At 33.9% G+C, this 13,144-nt stretch overlaps 16 non-coding genes across 16 annotated transcripts; all 16 read right to left on the bottom strand.

Annotated features, from left to right (window-relative positions):
- Window positions 1-625: 625 nt before the first annotated feature.
- Window positions 626-699, bottom strand: TRNAI-AAU (transfer RNA isoleucine (anticodon AAU)). Its single transcript has one exon. It is a non-coding gene; the product is annotated as a tRNA-Ile (tRNA).
- A 517-nt stretch (window positions 700-1,216) lies between these two features.
- TRNAI-AAU (transfer RNA isoleucine (anticodon AAU)) lies at window positions 1,217-1,290 on the bottom strand. Its single transcript has one exon. It is a non-coding gene; the product is annotated as a tRNA-Ile (tRNA).
- A 523-nt stretch (window positions 1,291-1,813) lies between these two features.
- On the bottom strand, window positions 1,814-1,887 carry TRNAI-AAU (transfer RNA isoleucine (anticodon AAU)). The gene has a single exon. It is a non-coding gene; the product is annotated as a tRNA-Ile (tRNA).
- Window positions 1,888-2,410: 523 nt separating this feature from the next.
- TRNAI-AAU (transfer RNA isoleucine (anticodon AAU)) lies at window positions 2,411-2,484 on the bottom strand. The gene has a single exon. It is a non-coding gene; the product is annotated as a tRNA-Ile (tRNA).
- A 523-nt stretch (window positions 2,485-3,007) lies between these two features.
- On the bottom strand, window positions 3,008-3,081 carry TRNAI-AAU (transfer RNA isoleucine (anticodon AAU)). Its single transcript has one exon. It is a non-coding gene; the product is annotated as a tRNA-Ile (tRNA).
- Window positions 3,082-3,598: 517 nt separating this feature from the next.
- Window positions 3,599-3,672, bottom strand: TRNAI-AAU (transfer RNA isoleucine (anticodon AAU)). Its single transcript has one exon. It is a non-coding gene; the product is annotated as a tRNA-Ile (tRNA).
- Window positions 3,673-4,786: 1,114 nt separating this feature from the next.
- TRNAI-AAU (transfer RNA isoleucine (anticodon AAU)) lies at window positions 4,787-4,860 on the bottom strand. The gene has a single exon. It is a non-coding gene; the product is annotated as a tRNA-Ile (tRNA).
- A 1,113-nt stretch (window positions 4,861-5,973) lies between these two features.
- Window positions 5,974-6,047, bottom strand: TRNAI-AAU (transfer RNA isoleucine (anticodon AAU)). Its single transcript has one exon. It is a non-coding gene; the product is annotated as a tRNA-Ile (tRNA).
- Window positions 6,048-6,564: 517 nt separating this feature from the next.
- Window positions 6,565-6,638, bottom strand: TRNAI-AAU (transfer RNA isoleucine (anticodon AAU)). The gene has a single exon. It is a non-coding gene; the product is annotated as a tRNA-Ile (tRNA).
- Window positions 6,639-7,161: 523 nt separating this feature from the next.
- TRNAI-AAU (transfer RNA isoleucine (anticodon AAU)) lies at window positions 7,162-7,235 on the bottom strand. The gene has a single exon. It is a non-coding gene; the product is annotated as a tRNA-Ile (tRNA).
- Window positions 7,236-7,758: 523 nt separating this feature from the next.
- Window positions 7,759-7,832, bottom strand: TRNAI-AAU (transfer RNA isoleucine (anticodon AAU)). Its single transcript has one exon. It is a non-coding gene; the product is annotated as a tRNA-Ile (tRNA).
- A 517-nt stretch (window positions 7,833-8,349) lies between these two features.
- TRNAI-AAU (transfer RNA isoleucine (anticodon AAU)) lies at window positions 8,350-8,423 on the bottom strand. Its single transcript has one exon. It is a non-coding gene; the product is annotated as a tRNA-Ile (tRNA).
- A 1,114-nt stretch (window positions 8,424-9,537) lies between these two features.
- Window positions 9,538-9,611, bottom strand: TRNAI-AAU (transfer RNA isoleucine (anticodon AAU)). Its single transcript has one exon. It is a non-coding gene; the product is annotated as a tRNA-Ile (tRNA).
- A 1,704-nt stretch (window positions 9,612-11,315) lies between these two features.
- On the bottom strand, window positions 11,316-11,389 carry TRNAI-AAU (transfer RNA isoleucine (anticodon AAU)). The gene has a single exon. It is a non-coding gene; the product is annotated as a tRNA-Ile (tRNA).
- A 523-nt stretch (window positions 11,390-11,912) lies between these two features.
- Window positions 11,913-11,986, bottom strand: TRNAI-AAU (transfer RNA isoleucine (anticodon AAU)). Its single transcript has one exon. It is a non-coding gene; the product is annotated as a tRNA-Ile (tRNA).
- Window positions 11,987-12,768: 782 nt separating this feature from the next.
- TRNAI-AAU (transfer RNA isoleucine (anticodon AAU)) lies at window positions 12,769-12,842 on the bottom strand. The gene has a single exon. It is a non-coding gene; the product is annotated as a tRNA-Ile (tRNA).
- Window positions 12,843-13,144: the final 302 nt, after the last annotated feature.

The following is a 13,144-nucleotide window of genomic DNA, read 5'->3' as shown; positions in this document are numbered from 1 at the left end:
AAAGCATCTTTTTTTTAACACAGAAACTTGCCCTGTACAGGGATCGAACCTGTGACCTTGGCGTTATTAGCACCACGCTCTAACCAACTGAGCTAACAGGCCGCCGTTCGTGCTGTGCTGGGGGACAAGCATATGCAGAACTGCTAATGTCAGTGAACCCCAGATAGTTTGAAAGCTTATTTTCAGCTGTTTACCCATAAGGTATATTTATATATTATCGACATGAAGAAACAAATATCTCAAAAAAATCAATAAAAATGAGATTTTCATTCTTAGTGTTAAAACTTAGAACCATTAATGTATGTTCTATGTGGTTTAGCAATAAATAACAGTTCATCATCTATATTAAATTAATTCATCTACTCATTCTATCAGCTCCTGCTCAAAGGAAATATAGAGATAAACATCAGACAGAAGAAAATGCTTGTAATAAATGAGAGATTTAGTTACTTAGTGTTAGAACTTACAACCATTAATGGATGTTCAAGGCACTTTAACATTAATATATAATTCCACATCTATATCAAATTGATTCAACTAATGATTCTAGCAGCTCTTGCTCCAAAGAGATATACAGATAACAAAGAGACAGAAGAAAAAGCATCTTTTATTTAACACAGAAACTTGGCCTGTACAGGGATCGAACCTGTGACCTTGGCGTTATTAGCACCACGCTCTAACCAACTGAGCTAACAGGCCGCCGCTCGTGCTGGGCTGGGGGACAAGCATATGAAGAATTGCTAATGTCAGTGAACCCCAGATAGTTTGAAAGCTTATTTTCAGCTGTTTACCCATAAGGTATATTTATATATTATCGACATGAAGAAACAAATATCACAAAAAAATCAATACAAATGAGATTTTCAATCTTAGTGTTAAAACTTAGAACCATTAATGTATTTTCCATGTGGTTTAGCAATAAATAACAGTTCATCATCTATATTAAATTAATTCATCTACTCATTCTATCAGCTCCTGCTCAAAGGAAATATAGAGATAAACATCAGACAGAAGAAAATGCTTGTAATAAATGAGAGATTTAGTTACTTAGTGTTAGAACTTACAACCATTAATGGATGTTCAAGGCACTTTAACATTAATATATAATTCCACATCTATATCAAATTGATTCAACTACTAGCAGCTCTTGCTCCAAAGAGATATACAGTTAACAAAGAGACACAAGAAAAAGCATCTTTTTTTTAACACAGAAACTTGGCCTGTACAGGGATCGAACCTGTGACCTTGGCGTTATTAGCACCACGCTCTAACCAACTGAGCTAACAGGCCGCCGTTCGTGCTGTGCTGGGGGACAAGCATATGCAGAACTGCTAATGTCAGTGAACCCCAGATAGTTTGAAAGCTTATTTTCAGCTGTTTACCCATAAGGTATATTTATATATTATCGACATGAAGAAACAAATATCACAAAAAAATCAATACAAATGAGCTTTTCATTCTTAGTGTTAAAACTTAGAACCATTAATGTATTTTCTATGTGGTTTAGCAATAAATAACAGTTTATCATCTATATTAAATTAATTCATCTACTCATTCTATCAGCTTCTGCTCAAAGGAAATATAGAGATAAACATCAGACAGAAGAAAATGCTTGTAATAAATGAGAGATTTAGTTACTTAGTGTTAGAACTTACAACCATTAATGGATGTTCAAGGCACTTTAACATTAATATATAATTCCACATCTATATCAAATTGATTCAACTAATGATTCTAGCAGCTCTTGCTCCAAAGAGATATACAGATAACAAAGAGACACAAGAAAAAGCATCTTTTTTTTAACACAGAAACTTGGCCTGTACAGGGATCGAACCTGTGACCTTGGCGTTATTAGCACCACGCTCTAACCAACTGAGCTAACAGGCCGCCGTTCGTGCTGTGCTGGGGGACAAGCATATGCAGAACTGCTAATGTCAGTGAACCCCAGATAGTTTGAAAGCTTATTTTCAGCTGTTTACCCATAAGGTATATTTATATATTATCGACATGAAGAAACAAATATCTCAAAAAAATCAATACAAATGAGATTTTCATTCTTAGTGTTAAAACTTAGAACCATTAATGTATGTTCTATGTGGTTTAGCAATAAATAACAGTTCATCATCTATATTAAATTAATTCATCTACTCATTCTATCAGCTCCTGCTCAAAGGAAATATAGAGATAAACATCAGACAGAAGAAAATGCTTGTAATAAATGAGAGATTTAGTTACTTAGTGTTAGAACTTACAACCATTAATGGATGTTCAAGGCACTTTAACATTAATATATAATTCCACATCTATATCAAATTGATTCAACTAATGATTCTAGCAGCTCTTGCTCCAAAGAGATATACAGATAACAAAGAGACAGAAGAAAAAGCATCTTTTATTTAACACAGAAACTTGGCCTGTACAGGGATCGAACCTGTGACCTTGGCGTTATTAGCACCACGCTCTAACCAACTGAGCTAACAGGCCGCCGCTCGTGCTGGGCTGGGGGACAAGCATATGAAGAATTGCTAATGTCAGTGAACCCCAGATAGTTTGAAAGCTTATTTTCAGCTGTTTACCCATAAGGTATATTTATATATTATCGACATGAAGAAACAAATATCACAAAAAAATCAATACAAATGAGATTTTCAATCTTAGTGTTAAAACTTAGAACCATTAATGTATTTTCCATGTGGTTTAGCAATAAATAACAGTTCATCATCTATATTAAATTAATTCATCTACTCATTCTATCAGCTCCTGCTCAAAGGAAATATAGAGATAAACATCAGACAGAAGAAAATGCTTGTAATAAATGAGAGATTTAGTTACTTAGTGTTAGAACTTACAACCATTAATGGATGTTCAAGGCACTTTAACATTAATATATAATTCCACATCTATATCAAATTGATTCAACTAATGATTCTAGCAGCTCTTGCTCCAAAGAGATATACAGATAACAAAGAGACAGAAGAAAAAGCATCTTTTATTTAACACAGAAACTTGGCCTGTACAGGGATCGAACCTGTGACCTTGGCGTTATTAGCACCACGCTCTAACCAACTGAGCTAACAGGCCGCCGCTCGTGCTGGGCTGGGGGACAAGCATATGAAGAATTGCTAATGTCAGTGAACCCCAGATAGTTTGAAAGCTTATTTTCAGCTGTTTACCCATAAGGTATATTTATATATTATCGACATGAAGAAACAAATATCACAAAAAAATCAATACAAATGAGATTTTCAATCTTAGTGTTAAAACTTAGAACCATTAATGTATTTTCCATGTGGTTTAGCAATAAATAACAGTTCATCATCTATATTAAATTAATTCATCTACTCATTCTATCAGCTCCTGCTCAAAGGAAATATAGAGATAAACATCAGACAGAAGAAAATGCTTGTAATAAATGAGAGATTTAGTTACTTAGTGTTAGAACTTACAACCATTAATGGATGTTCAAGGCACTTTAACATTAATATATAATTCCACATCTATATCAAATTGATTCAACTACTAGCAGCTCTTGCTCCAAAGAGATATACAGTTAACAAAGAGACACAAGAAAAAGCATCTTTTTTTTAACACAGAAACTTGGCCTGTACAGGGATCGAACCTGTGACCTTGGCGTTATTAGCACCACGCTCTAACCAACTGAGCTAACAGGCCGCCGCTCGTGCTGGGCTGGGGGACAAGCATATGAAGAATTGCTAATGTCAGTGAACCCCAGATAGTTTGAAAGCTTATTTTCAGCTGTTTACCCATAAGGTATATTTATATATTATCGACATGAAGAAACAAATATCACAAAAAAATCAATACAAATGAGATTTTCAATCTTAGAGTTAAAACTTAGAACCATTAATGTATTTTCCATGTGGTTTAGCAATAAATAACAGTTCATCATCTATATTAAATTAATTCATCTACTCATTCTATCAGCTCCTGCTCAAAGGAAATATAGAGATAAACATCAGACAGAAGAAAATGCTTGTAATAAATGAGAGATTTAGTTACTTAGTGTTAGAACTTACAACCATTAATGGATGTTCAAGGCACTTTAACATTAATATATAATTCCACATCTATATCAAATTGATTCAACTACTAGTAGCTCTTGCTCCAAAGAGATATACAGTTAACAAAGAGACACAAGAAAAAGCATCTTTTTTTTAACACAGAAACTTGCCCTGTACAGGGATCGAACCTGTGACCTTGGCGTTATTAGCACCACGCTCTAACCAACTGAGCTAACAGGCCGCCGTTCGTGCTGTGCTGGGGGACAAGCATATGCAGAACTGCTAATGTCAGTGAACCCCAGATAGTTTGAAAGCTTATTTTCAGCTGTTTACCCATAAGGTATATTTATATATTATCGACATGAAGAAACAAATATCTCAAAAAAATCAATACAAATGAGATTTTCATTCTTAGTGTTAAAACTTAGAACCATTAATGTATGTTCTATGTGGTTTAGCAATAAATAACAGTTCATCATCTATATTAAATTAATTCATCTACTCATTCTATCAGCTCCTGCTCAAAGGAAATATAGAGATAAACATCAGACAGAAGAAAATGCTTGTAATAAATGAGAGATTTAGTTACTTAGTGTTAGAACTTACAACCATTAATGGATGTTCAAGGCACTTTAACATTAATATATAATTCCACATCTATATCAAATTGATTCAACTAATGATTCTAGCAGCTCTTGCTCCAAAGAGATATACAGATAACAAAGAGACAGAAGAAAAAGCATCTTTTATTTAACACAGAAACTTGGCCTGTACAGGGATCGAACCTGTGACCTTGGCGTTATTAGCACCACGCTCTAACCAACTGAGCTAACAGGCCGCCGCTCGTGCTGGGCTGGGGGACAAGCATATGAAGAATTGCTAATGTCAGTGAACCCCAGATAGTTTGAAAGCTTATTTTCAGCTGTTTACCCATAAGGTATATTTATATATTATCGACATGAAGAAACAAATATCACAAAAAATCAATACAAATGAGATTTTCAATCTTAGTGTTAAAACTTAGAAAAATTTTTGTATTTTCCATGTGGTTTAGCAATAAATAACAGTTCATCATCTATATTAAATTAATTCATCTACTCATTCTATCAGCTCCTGCTCAAAGGAAATATAGAGATAAACATCAGACAGAAGAAAATGCTTGTAATAAATGAGAGATTTAGTTACTTAGTGTTAGAACTTACAACCATTAATGGATGTTCAAGGCACTTTAACATTAATATATAATTCCACATCTATATCAAATTGATTCAACTACTAGTAGCTCTTGCTCCAAAGAGATATACAGTTAACAAAGAGACACAAGAAAAAGCATCTTTTTTTTAACACAGAAACTTGCCCTGTACAGGGATCGAACCTGTGACCTTGGCGTTATTAGCACCACGCTCTAACCAACTGAGCTAACAGGCCGCCGTTCGTGCTGTGCTGGGGGACAAGCATATGCAGAACTGCTAATGTCAGTGAACCCCAGATAGTTTGAAAGCTTATTTTCAGCTGTTTACCCATAAGGTATATTTATATATTATCGACATGAAGAAACAAATATCTCAAAAAAATCAATAAAAATGAGATTTTCATTCTTAGTGTTAAAACTTAGAACCATTAATGTATGTTCTATGTGGTTTAGCAATAAATAACAGTTCATCATCTATATTAAATTAATTCATCTACTCATTCTATCAGCTCCTGCTCAAAGGAAATATAGAGATAAACATCAGACAGAAGAAAATGCTTGTAATAAATGAGAGATTTAGTTACTTAGTGTTAGAACTTACAACCATTAATGGATGTTCAAGGCACTTTAACATTAATATATAATTCCACATCTATATCAAATTGATTCAACTAATGATTCTAGCAGCTCTTGCTCCAAAGAGATATACAGATAACAAAGAGACAGAAGAAAAAGCATCTTTTATTTAACACAGAAACTTGGCCTGTACAGGGATCGAACCTGTGACCTTGGCGTTATTAGCACCACGCTCTAACCAACTGAGCTAACAGGCCGCCGCTCGTGCTGGGCTGGGGGACAAGCATATGAAGAATTGCTAATGTCAGTGAACCCCAGATAGTTTGAAAGCTTATTTTCAGCTGTTTACCCATAAGGTATATTTATATATTATCGACATGAAGAAACAAATATCACAAAAAAATCAATACAAATGAGATTTTCAATCTTAGTGTTAAAACTTAGAACCATTAATGTATTTTCCATGTGGTTTAGCAATAAATAACAGTTCATCATCTATATTAAATTAATTCATCTACTCATTCTATCAGCTCCTGCTCAAAGGAAATATAGAGATAAACATCAGACAGAAGAAAATGCTTGTAATAAATGAGAGATTTAGTTACTTAGTGTTAGAACTTACAACCATTAATGGATGTTCAAGGCACTTTAACATTAATATATAATTCCACATCTATATCAAATTGATTCAACTACTAGCAGCTCTTGCTCCAAAGAGATATACAGTTAACAAAGAGACACAAGAAAAAGCATCTTTTTTTTAACACAGAAACTTGGCCTGTACAGGGATCGAACCTGTGACCTTGGCGTTATTAGCACCACGCTCTAACCAACTGAGCTAACAGGCCGCCGTTCGTGCTGTGCTGGGGGACAAGCATATGCAGAACTGCTAATGTCAGTGAACCCCAGATAGTTTGAAAGCTTATTTTCAGCTGTTTACCCATAAGGTATATTTATATATTATCGACATGAAGAAACAAATATCACAAAAAAATCAATACAAATGAGCTTTTCATTCTTAGTGTTAAAACTTAGAACCATTAATGTATTTTCTATGTGGTTTAGCAATAAATAACAGTTTATCATCTATATTAAATTAATTCATCTACTCATTCTATCAGCTTCTGCTCAAAGGAAATATAGAGATAAACATCAGACAGAAGAAAATGCTTGTAATAAATGAGAGATTTAGTTACTTAGTGTTAGAACTTACAACCATTAATGGATGTTCAAGGCACTTTAACATTAATATATAATTCCACATCTATATCAAATTGATTCAACTAATGATTCTAGCAGCTCTTGCTCCAAAGAGATATACAGATAACAAAGAGACACAAGAAAAAGCATCTTTTTTTTAACACAGAAACTTGGCCTGTACAGGGATCGAACCTGTGACCTTGGCGTTATTAGCACCACGCTCTAACCAACTGAGCTAACAGGCCGCCGTTCGTGCTGTGCTGGGGGACAAGCATATGCAGAACTGCTAATGTCAGTGAACCCCAGATAGTTTGAAAGCTTATTTTCAGCTGTTTACCCATAAGGTATATTTATATATTATCGACATGAAGAAACAAATATCTCAAAAAAATCAATACAAATGAGATTTTCATTCTTAGTGTTAAAACTTAGAACCATTAATGTATGTTCTATGTGGTTTAGCAATAAATAACAGTTCATCATCTATATTAAATTAATTCATCTACTCATTCTATCAGCTCCTGCTCAAAGGAAATATAGAGATAAACATCAGACAGAAGAAAATGCTTGTAATAAATGAGAGATTTAGTTACTTAGTGTTAGAACTTACAACCATTAATGGATGTTCAAGGCACTTTAACATTAATATATAATTCCACATCTATATCAAATTGATTCAACTAATGATTCTAGCAGCTCTTGCTCCAAAGAGATATACAGATAACAAAGAGACAGAAGAAAAAGCATCTTTTATTTAACACAGAAACTTGGCCTGTACAGGGATCGAACCTGTGACCTTGGCGTTATTAGCACCACGCTCTAACCAACTGAGCTAACAGGCCGCCGCTCGTGCTGGGCTGGGGGACAAGCATATGAAGAATTGCTAATGTCAGTGAACCCCAGATAGTTTGAAAGCTTATTTTCAGCTGTTTACCCATAAGGTATATTTATATATTATCGACATGAAGAAACAAATATCACAAAAAAATCAATACAAATGAGATTTTCAATCTTAGTGTTAAAACTTAGAACCATTAATGTATTTTCCATGTGGTTTAGCAATAAATAACAGTTCATCATCTATATTAAATTAATTCATCTACTCATTCTATCAGCTCCTGCTCAAAGGAAATATAGAGATAAACATCAGACAGAAGAAAATGCTTGTAATAAATGAGAGATTTAGTTACTTAGTGTTAGAACTTACAACCATTAATGGATGTTCAAGGCACTTTAACATTAATATATAATTCCACATCTATATCAAATTGATTCAACTACTAGCAGCTCTTGCTCCAAAGAGATATACAGTTAACAAAGAGACACAAGAAAAAGCATCTTTTTTTTAACACAGAAACTTGGCCTGTACAGGGATCGAACCTGTGACCTTGGCGTTATTAGCACCACGCTCTAACCAACTGAGCTAACAGGCCGCCGCTCGTGCTGGGCTGGGGGACAAGCATATGAAGAATTGCTAATGTCAGTGAACCCCAGATAGTTTGAAAGCTTATTTTCAGCTGTTTACCCATAAGGTATATTTATATATTATCGACATGAAGAAACAAATATCACAAAAAAATCAATACAAATGAGATTTTCAATCTTAGAGTTAAAACTTAGAACCATTAATGTATTTTCCATGTGGTTTAGCAATAAATAACAGTTCATCATCTATATTAAATTAATTCATCTACTCATTCTATCAGCTCCTGCTCAAAGGAAATATAGAGATAAACATCAGACAGAAGAAAATGCTTGTAATAAATGAGAGATTTAGTTACTTAGTGTTAGAACTTACAACCATTAATGGATGTTCAAGGCACTTTAACATTAATATATAATTCCACATCTATATCAAATTGATTCAACTACTAGTAGCTCTTGCTCCAAAGAGATATACAGTTAACAAAGAGACACAAGAAAAAGCATCTTTTTTTTAACACAGAAACTTGCCCTGTACAGGGATCGAACCTGTGACCTTGGCGTTATTAGCACCACGCTCTAACCAACTGAGCTAACAGGCCGCCGTTCGTGCTGTGCTGGGGGACAAGCATATGCAGAACTGCTAATGTCAGTGAACCCCAGATAGTTTGAAAGCTTATTTTCAGCTGTTTACCCATAAGGTATATTTATATATTATCGACATGAAGAAACAAATATCTCAAAAAAATCAATACAAATGAGATTTTCATTCTTAGTGTTAAAACTTAGAACCATTAATGTATGTTCTATGTGGTTTAGCAATAAATAACAGTTCATCATCTATATTAAATTAATTCATCTACTCATTCTATCAGCTCCTGCTCAAAGGAAATATAGAGATAAACATCAGACAGAAGAAAATGCTTGTAATAAATGAGAGATTTAGTTACTTAGTGTTAGAACTTACAACCATTAATGGATGTTCAAGGCACTTTAACATTAATATATAATTCCACATCTATATCAAATTGATTCAACTAATGATTCTAGCAGCTCTTGCTCCAAAGAGATATACAGATAACAAAGAGACAGAAGAAAAAGCATCTTTTATTTAACACAGAAACTTGGCCTGTACAGGGATCGAACCTGTGACCTTGGCGTTATTAGCACCACGCTCTAACCAACTGAGCTAACAGGCCGCCGCTCGTGCTGGGCTGGGGGACAAGCATATGAAGAATTGCTAATGTCAGTGAACCCCAGATAGTTTGAAAGCTTATTTTCAGCTGTTTACCCATAAGGTATATTTATATATTATCGACATGAAGAAACAAATATCACAAAAAATCAATACAAATGAGATTTTCAATCTTAGTGTTAAAACTTAGAAAAATTTTTGTATTTTCCATGTGGTTTAGCAATAAATAACAGTTCATCATCTATATTAAATTAATTCATCTACTCATTCTATCAGCTCCTGCTCAAAGGAAATATAGAGATAAACATCAGACAGAAGAAAATGCTTGTAATAAATGAGAGATTTAGTTACTTAGTGTTAGAACTTACAACCATTAATGGATGTTCAAGGCACTTTAACATTAATATATAATTCCACATCTATATCAAATTGATTCAACTACTAGTAGCTCTTGCTCCAAAGAGATATACAGTTAACAAAGAGACACAAGAAAAAGCATCTTTTTTTTAACACAGAAACTTGCCCTGTACAGGGATCGAACCTGTGACCTTGGCGTTATTAGCACCACGCTCTAACCAACTGAGCTAACAGGCCGCCGTTCGTGCTGTGCTGGGGGACAAGCATATGCAGAACTGCTAATGTCAGTGAACCCCAGATAGTTTGAAAGCTTATTTTCAGCTGTTTACCCATAAGGTATATTTATATATTATCGACATGAAGAAACAAATATCTCAAAAAAATCAATACAAATGAGATTTTCATTCTTAGTGTTAAAACTTAGAACCATTAATGTATGTTCTATGTGGTTTAGCAATAAATAACAGTTCATCATCTATATTAAATTAATTCATCTACTCATTCTATCAGCTCCTGCTCAAAGGAAATATAGAGATAAACATCAGACAGAAGAAAATGCTTGTAATAAATGAGAGATTTAGTTACTTAGTGTTAGAACTTACAACCATTAATGGATGTTCAAGGCACTTTAACATTAATATATAATTCCACATCTATATCAAATTGATTCAACTAATGATTCTAGCAGCTCTTGCTCCAAAGAGATATACAGATAACAAAGAGACAGAAGAAAAAGCATCTTTTATTTAACACAGAAACTTGGCCTGTACAGGGATCGAACCTGTGACCTTGGCGTTATTAGCACCACGCTCTAACCAACTGAGCAAACAGGCCGCCGCTCGTGCTGGGCTGGGGGACAAGCATATGAAGAATTGCTAATGTCAGTGAACCCCAGATAGTTTGAAAGCTTATTTTCAGCTGTTTACCCATAAGGTATATTTATATATTATCGACATGAAGAAACAAATATCACAAAAAAATCAATACAAATGAGATTTTCAATCTTAGTGTTAAAACTTAGAACCATTAATGTATTTTCCATGTGGTTTAGCAATAAATAACAGTTCATCATCTATATTAAATTAATTCATCTACTCATTCTATCAGCTCCTGCTCAAAGGAAATATAGAGATAAACATCAGACAGAAGAAAATGCTTGTAATAAATGAGAGATTTAGTTACTTAGTGTTAGAACTTACAACCATTAATGGATGTTCAAGGCACTTTAACATTAATATATAATTCCACATCTATATCAAATTGATTCAACTACTAGCAGCTCTTGCTCCAAAGAGATATACAGTTAACAAAGAGACACAAGAAAAAGCATCTTTTTTTTAACACAGAAACTTGGCCTGTACAGGGATCGAACCTGTGACCTTGGCGTTATTAGCACCACGCTCTAACCAACTGAGCTAACAGGCCGCCGTTCGTGCTGTGCTGGGGGACAAGCATATGCAGAACTGCTAATGTCAGTGAACCCCAGATAGTTTGAAAGCTTATTTTCAGCTGTTTACCCATAAGGTATATTTATATATTATCGACATGAAGAAACAAATATCACAAAAAAATCAATACAAATGAGCTTTTCATTCTTAGTGTTAAAACTTAGAACCATTAATGTATTTTCTATGTGGTTTAGCAATAAATAACAGTTTATCATCTATATTAAATTAATTCATCTACTCATTCTATCAGCTTCTGCTCAAAGGAAATATAGAGATAAACATCAGACAGAAGAAAATGCTTGTAATAAATGAGAGATTTAGTTACTTAGTGTTAGAACTTACAACCATTAATGGATGTTCAAGGCACTTTAACATTAATATATAATTCCACATCTATATCAAATTGATTCAACTAATGATTCTAGCAGCTCTTGCTCCAAAGAGATATACAGATAACAAAGAGACACAAGAAAAAGCATCTTTTTTTTAACACAGAAACTTGGCCTGTACAGGGATCGAACCTGTGACCTTGGCGTTATTAGCACCACGCTCTAACCAACTGAGCTAACAGGCCGCAGTTCATGCTGGGCTGGGGGACAAGCATATGAAGAAGTGGTAACGTCAGTGAACCCCAGATAGTTTGAAAGCCTTTTTTCAGCTGTTTACCCATAAGGTATATTTATATATTATCGACATGAAGAAACAAATATCACAAAAAAATCAATACAAATGAGATTTTCATTCTTAGTGTTAAAACTTAGAACCATTAATGTATTTTCCATGTGGTTTAGCAATAAATAACAGTTCATCATCTATATTAAATTAATTCATCTACTCATTCTATCAGCTTCTGCTCAAAGGAAATATAGATTTAAACAAGATACAGAAGAAAATGCATTTATTTCAACATTAAAGCAGCGTTAAGTGTTTGCTTGGAGAGTGGTAGAAAGTATGTTCTTGGCATTTTTAACTTCATGTTCTAACAGAATCAGATAATAGGCTTACTATATTTATAGCATACTACTGAAGAAATAACAGATGATGAAGTGCTACTGATTGTTAACCCGAGATAGATGGAAATCTTATATTCAGCTGTTTACATTCATGGTGTCTATAAGCATTATCAAAAAATCAAAACTAGACTTTCCTAAATTACTTGTAATAAATGGGAGATTAATTACTTAGTGTTAGAACTTTGAACCATTAATGGATGTTCAAGGTACTTTAACATTAATATATAATTCCACATCTATATCAAATTGATTCAACTAATCATTCTAGCAGCTCTTGCTCCAAAGAGATATACAGATAACAAAGAGACAGAAGAAAAAGCATCTTTTATTTAACACAGAAACTTGGCCTGTACAGGGATCGAACCTGTGACCTTGGCGTTATTAGCACCACGCTCTAACCAACTGAGCTAACAGGCCACCGCTCGTGCTGGGCTGGGGGACAAGCATATGAAGAATTGCTAATGTCAGTGAACCCCAGATAGTTTGAAAGCTTATTTTCAGCTGTTTACCCAGAAGGTATATTTATATATTATCGACATGAAGAAACAAATATCACAAAAAAATCAATACAAATGAGATTTTCAATCTTAGTGTTAAAACTTAGAACCATTAATGTATTTTCCATGTGGTTTAGCAATAAATAACAGTTCATCATCTATATTAAATTAATTCATCTACTCATTCTATCAGCTTCTGCTCAAAGGAAATATAGAGATAAA

The sequence above is a fragment of the Triturus cristatus genome, chromosome 5_1 (genome assembly GCF_964204655.1).
Source record: "Triturus cristatus chromosome 5_1, aTriCri1.1, whole genome shotgun sequence".
Classification (NCBI taxonomy): domain Eukaryota; kingdom Metazoa; phylum Chordata; class Amphibia; order Caudata; family Salamandridae; genus Triturus; species Triturus cristatus.
Note: the sequence above shows the minus strand (reverse complement) of the source record. Positions and strands in the feature narration are given on the sequence as shown.